Source organism: Carlito syrichta, unplaced genomic scaffold (genome assembly GCF_000164805.1).
Source record: "Carlito syrichta isolate Samal-C Ts95f unplaced genomic scaffold, Tarsius_syrichta-2.0.1 Scaffold123615, whole genome shotgun sequence".
Taxonomy (NCBI): Eukaryota; Metazoa; Chordata; class Mammalia; order Primates; family Tarsiidae; genus Carlito; species Carlito syrichta.
In genome coordinates this window covers 141,034-147,831 of record NW_007067711.1, presented here as the reverse complement: position 1 = coordinate 147,831, position 6,798 = coordinate 141,034, and positions in this window count along the sequence as shown.

Here is a 6,798-nt window from a genome sequence, read left to right as displayed (position 1 = left end):
AAAAAAAAAAAAAAAAAAGTGGTACATATACACCTCAGAATATTCTGTGTTGTAGTCCCGTTCTCAAAGTCTGGCCAAGTTGCCCAGGCGGGTCTCGAACCCGCGGACTCAGGCAATCCACTCACCTCAGCCTCCCAAGACGCGGGATTACAGGCTGAGCCACCGAGCCCAGCTTGGTATGGCTTCTTTCATGGTGTTTGCCTAGAGTAGAGTGGGCATAGCTAAAAGGGTACCATCCTGCAGGGCTGCCCTCTTCCTAGTCATTTGGCTAGAAAGAATAGGCTTTTTTCCCCCCTCATTGGCATTTCCTGGTTAGACTGCTTTAACACAAAAGCCAGGATATACAGGAAGCAAAACAACAAACCATCCAGGGAACTCACGACTGGGTCAGCCCTTCTCTTCCCTGTCTTTCAAATGTTTTTGTTTGTTTGTTGTTTTTGATAGTTGCTTCATGCATTTTGAACAAGGGTTTTAGTGTAATTAGCAAGAGGAATATGATGAATGTGCTCACTCCATCTTCTGTGGAACCAGAAACAACATATGACATTTAAAATTGTTGTCTTGGTAGTCGTAGGGTGTTCCCGTTTTAGCAGCAATGCGGTTGTTTCCATCTGATGAGAAATAACCTACTCATGTGCTTGCTGATTATGGCCTCATGGTCCTATTTTGCAGCAGGCAGTAAAAAGTGAAACCCAGCCGACAGTCCCAGCCACCTTCCTAAAGAACTCTGCTCTTTGGCCACTCTGCCTTTGACCTCTGGCTCACGTGATCTTCTTCCCTCCTTTGTTTGCTCACTCAGGCCCTCTTTTTCACATGACCAGCCTCAACCCTTTCACTCCTTGCTGGACTTGCAGTAGGATCATCAGAAGGGTTGAATACACAAACACATGTCAGGCATGTAGAGGAACCTCTGGCACGGAACAAGCACTCATTACATGCTGGTGGTGGTGGTGATCGCCCTCAATTTTGGCACAGCCTGAGTCTCAGGTAAAAGACAACCCAAATTGTCTGTAGCTCCCACCAAAGTAGGGGGTCAGATTCCTGTTCACTTCTGTTTATAGATGAAATTTTCTTTCTTTCTTTCTTACTTTTTTTTTTTTGAGTCAGAGTCTTACTCTGTCACCCCAGCTACAGTGCAGTGGCACACTCATGGCCACTGCAGCCCTGCCCCACTGGGCTCAGGTGATTCTTCCCCTTTAATCTTCTAAGTAGCTAGAATCACAGATGCACGCCACCACGTCTGGCTAATTTTTGGATTTGTTGTAGAGACGAGATCTCACCAAGTTGCCCAGGCTGATCTCGAGCCCGGGACTCAGGCAGTCCTCTCACCTCTGCCTCCCAAAGTGCTGGGATTACAGGCGTGAGCCGCCATGCCTGGCAAAGGGCGAAATTTTCATTCACACAATAAGTCTACACACACTTACTGAGTGTTCACCAGATACCATACCATATGCTAAGGATCACAAGATGAGCAAGCCACAGCCCGTGTCCTCAAAGAGCCCACAGGCTAGAGAGGAAAGTAAATATATGTGAATGAGCACAATCACTTGATAAGAATGTAATGAAAATAGTCTGTGCAATGTAGAATGGGGATACCAAGGTTAGAGTGGCCATATGTTTGGCACTGAGGATAGCTTCACAGAGGTACTGATGATTAGCCTGACTTAAAAGATTAGTAGGTTTTCCTACTAAGGCATTCAGGATAAACAAAATTTCAGAGGCATAAATCAGCATGGCAGGTAGTCAAGTATCCACATAGCCTGTGAAATATACCTGCAGTTGGCTCCAGACTGTCGTCTTATTTACAGAGTTCTTCATGATCTGGTCCCTACTTAACTCTCTAATTTTAGCTCTTGTAATACCTATAATTTAGTCTGATATCATTTATTAATTATATACACTGCACACTGGCACACAGTGTTTATTTTTTACTGATCAGTCGATATTTATTGAATCAAAGTCTTTAGAACACGAGAAGGGCAGAGCCAGGTGGATCTGAGATAGCGTCTCGTCTAGCACCCTGAAAGCAAGGTAGGCTGTTGCCGGTGCCAGTGCAACGGGAATAATGCAAGATTGCAACAAGGAAGAAAAGCGAAAGAAGTAACGTTTATTATTCGCCTTTCACAGATTGGAAAGGGGGCTGACACTCAGAGGCAAGTGCGGCCCACAGTACTTATTTTAAAGACAAACCTCTTGAATCGGAGCCTTGAGATAAGACCAAAAGCTCAAGACACATTCAATCCAAATTATAAAGTGAAAAATCTGTTCAAGCCGGGCTTGGTGCCTCAGCCTGTAATCCCGTGCCTTTGGAAGGCTGAGGTGAGTGGATTGCCTGAGCCCGTGGGTTTGAGACCCGCCTGGGCAGGCGAGACCTCATGTCTACAATAAATCAAAAAATTAGCCAGGTGTGGTAGCACGTGCCTGTAATTCCAGCTACTCGGAAGGCGGAGGCAGAAGGATCGCCGAAGCCCTGCAGGTCGAGGCTGCGGTGGCCGGGAGCAGCCACTGCACTCCAGTCTGGGCGACAGAGTGAGACTCCAACTCAAAAAAAAAAAAAAAATCTGTTCAATCATTGTCTGAATTGAGGATGAGGAGAGAGTACAGAGTAGCAGATGCCTAAGTGAGAGCAACTTATTTGTTTTACTGTCGACTTGCTGGCTCTCCTCACCTCCATTGTCTTGTGGTATGCCATGTGCAGTCACTTTTGTCCATAGCTGCCTCAGACATTTGCTGTACAGGCAGATGGAGCTGTGGCATGGCTGTTTTCTCCAGACTTCCTTATGTTTGCTGGATAAGATGGGGGATTCAATTTTATCTTCCATACTGAGGCTACTGGGGCAGGATGGCAACTAGGCTGTGCAGCTTTCTCCCACGGTCACCAGTTTGGGAGTGGCGGTTGACTGCCATTATCTTCTCTGTCCCTAGGACAGCAGGGACTGGAGGCTACTCGTCAGAGGGGTCCAGCGCAGAAGGCATGCCCCAGAGCATGTGGCATCTTCCCTGTCTCTCTATGCCTTTGTCACACTGAAATGCATCATTCCACATGCCAGCCTCTCTTTGGGCTACAGCCTTCATGCTTATTGATTCCTGTGCCTGACACTCTTCCTCGGTCTCATTTTAGCCCCTCAGCCAGGACTGCAACTCCTCATAGAGGCCTTTGCTGATTGACCCCTTAGCTACATTGAAGGCCTCACCCCGTGCCACCATGACAGCCTGTGACAGGTTGTATTTTCTGAAGACATCCATTGTAATATCTCCCATGCCATATGTTCTTGAAATATGACCGTGACACTTCTTCCATTGCCCGTTGTGGGACATGCCTCTTCCTCTTGAACATATGCAGAGCTTTGTGATTGCCTTGACTGATAAAAGTGGGTCAGAAGTGATGCTGTGAGATTCCCAGGCTACAGTCGAAAAACGCTATGCACTTCCACCTTTTTCTCCAGGAATGCTTGCTCTTAGAACTTAGCTGCCAGCCGGATGTAGTGGCTCAACCTGTAATCCCAGCATTTTGGGAGGCTGCAGCGAGCGGATTGCGTGAACCCAGGGGTTCAAGACCAGCCTGGGCAACATGGTGAGACCTTGTCTCTGCACTAAATCACAAAAAATAGTTGGGTGTGGTACGTGCGTCTATAGTTCCAGCTACTTGGAAGGCTGAGATGGAAGAATTGCCTGAGCCCAGCAGGTCAAGGCAGCAGTGGCCGCAAGTATGCCACTGCGGTCCAGCCTGGGCAACAGAGTGAGACTCCAACTCAAAAAAAAGAACTCAGTTGCCATACTGTGAGGAAGCCCCAACTAGCCTATGCAGAGAGACTGCGTGGAGAGGCCGCGTGTATGTGTTCCAGCACGTAGTTCAGCCAAAGTCCCAGATGACAGCCAGCATCAGCTACTAGTTATGTGAATGAAGATGCCTCTAAATTATTCCAACCCCCTGCCATCAATCACTCCTAGTCTCTGGATCTTCCCAGCCAAGGCCCCACATGTTGTAGACCAGACACAAGCCAGTCCCAGTGGACTCACCAAATCCCTGATAATAATAAAATGATCGTTTGATTCCATTATGCTTTGGGCTTGTTTCTTGTGCAATTAGTAACTGAAACAGTCTTTACTTCTATGGAGCATTCAGCACACTTCTATTTGAATGCTTGATTTTATGTTAACTGTACCCTCTTTAAGGGCTGAGACTTGTTTTAGTGTCTATTGCTATATCCTGTGTGGCCCGAAGTAGGTAGGAGGTACACAGTAAATGTGAATTAGTGAGTAGAACATATGTGGTGACCCCAGTTGGTATCTACGTGCAAGCAAGCGTACACCTGTTTCTGCTTCCAGAGTTGTTTCTGGCCTGCCATTTTGTGCTTTCTAGCTTGATCCATCCCTCTCCAACAATCTCCTCTCCCTCCTTACCCTGACCAATCTGTTGGGGAGATGCAACTGATTGTTTCTACCACATTTTTTGCTTATGGTTGGTACCTGTAATGTTCGCTCCACCTCTACAAGGGTAAGGGTGGAAAGGTGAAGAAATGGGAGGAATTGCAAACACAAACTTGACCCATTTTACAAGTTTGTTAAGAACAATCTTGAGAGAGTAAATAACAAACCTTAGGTAGTTTGGTATCGTGTCCTTCAGGACGGTTCTTCACTGGTAATATGACATGACTGTGGTTCACAGTTATTAGCATGGCATTGCAGACAGGGTTCAGTCTGCCCTCTAGTGAAGGTAGAGTAACAGAGTCTTGTTACTTTACACCCTGAGGCAACTTGGATCTCAGAAACAAAGAAAACTCTAGCATAGGGACCAGTACTGACTCGTGGACAATATATATGAAATTCTCTCTCTATATAAAGTTCTCTCTCTCACTCTCTCTCGCTCTTTCTCCATATATATATATGTTACCCGGCATTTATTTTTTATTTTTATTTTTTTGAGTTGGAGTCTCACTTTGTCACCCAGACTGGAGTGCAGTGGCCACTCCCGGCCACCGCAGCCTCGACCTGCTGGGCTCCGGCGATCCTTCTGCCTCAGCCTTCCGAGTAGCCGGAATTACAGGCATGCGCTACCACGCCCGGCTGATTTTTTGATTTATTGTAGAGATGAGTTCTCACCAAGTTGCCCAGGCGGATCTCGAACCCACGGGCTCAGGCAATTCACTCACCTCAGCCTCCCAAGGTTCGGGATTACAGGCTGAGCCACTGAGCCCGGCTTCCAGAACTTTTTTTTATCTGGCAAAATGAAAACTATGCCCATAAACAATAATGCCCCTTTCCTTCTTCCTTCAGTCCCTGGTAACCACCACTCTACTTTCTGTTTCTATGAATCGGACTACTTTACGTACCTCATATAAGTGGGATCATGCAGTACGTGTCTTTTTGTGACTGGCTTATTTCCTTTAACATAATGTCCTCTAGTTTCATTCATGTTGTAGTGTGGGACAGGATTTCCATCTGTTGAGGGCTAATAGTATTCCATTGTAGGTAAGCACCACATTTTGTTTACCAGTCCATTTACTGATAGATATCTGGGTTGCTTCTACCTCCTGGCTGTTGTGAGTAGCTGCCATGAAGAGCATGCAACTATCTCTTCAAAACCCTGTTTCAGTTCTTTTGGATATATACCCAAAAGTAGGTTTGCTGTATCATATAGTTATCCTATTTTTAATTTTTTGAGGAAACCACACCGTTTTCCAAAGTGGTTGCACCAGTTCATAGTTCCACCATCAATGCAGGAGAACTCAGTGTCTCCACCTTTGTGTCAACACTTGTTATTCCATAACTTTTTGATAGTAGCCAGCATAATGTGTATGAGATGATATTTCACTGTGTTTTTGATTTGCATTTCCCATAATTCGTGAGGCTGAGAGTCTTTTCGTATACTTGTTGGCCATTTCCGTATTGTCTTTGGAGAAGTGTCTGTTCGAGTCCTTTACCTATTTTTTAATTGGGTTGTTGATTGTTTTGTTGTTGACTTGTACTGGTTCTTTATAAATTCCAGATATTTGTTTCTTACCAAACCCCTACTGTAGATTACCTTTTCACTCTGTTGACTACTGTGTTCTTTGATATACAAAAGTTTTATGTTTGAGATAGTTCCATTTGTCTATTTTTCCTTTTGTCACCCATGCTTTTGGTCACATCCAAGAAATTGTCAAATCCAATGCTAGGATGCTTTTCCCCTATGTTTTCTTCTAGGAATTTTATAGTAGTGGATCTTAAAAGACCTAAAGGTCTTTAATCCACATTGAGTTGATTTTTTAATATGGTTTAAAATAAATATTCAAGTTCATTCTTTTACATGTGGATATCCAATTCTCCCAGCATCATTTGTTGAAGAGGCTATCCTTTCCTTGTTTAATAGTCTTGACACTCTTGTAGCTCTTGTGGAAGATCATTTGATGATATACACAAAAGTTTATTTCTTGACTCTCTTTTCTATTCGATTGGTCTATGTATCTGTCTTAATGCAAGTACCATACTGTTTTGATTACTGCAGCTTTGTTATATGTTTTGAAATTGGGAAGTTGCCCTCTAGTTTTGTTCTTTTTCCAATTATTTTGACTATTCGGGGTCCCTTGAGATTTCATGTGAATTTTAGGGTGAATCTTTCTATTTTTGCAAAAAATGCTGTTGGGATTTTGATAGATTGTGTTGAATCTGTAGATTGCTTTGGGTAGTATTACCATCTTAACACTATTAAGTGTTCCAATCAACATGGGATATTTTTCCATTAATTTAGGTCGTTTTAATTACTTTCAGCAGTTTTTTGTAGTTTTTGGTGTACAAATCTTCCTCTCCCCCCCCCCC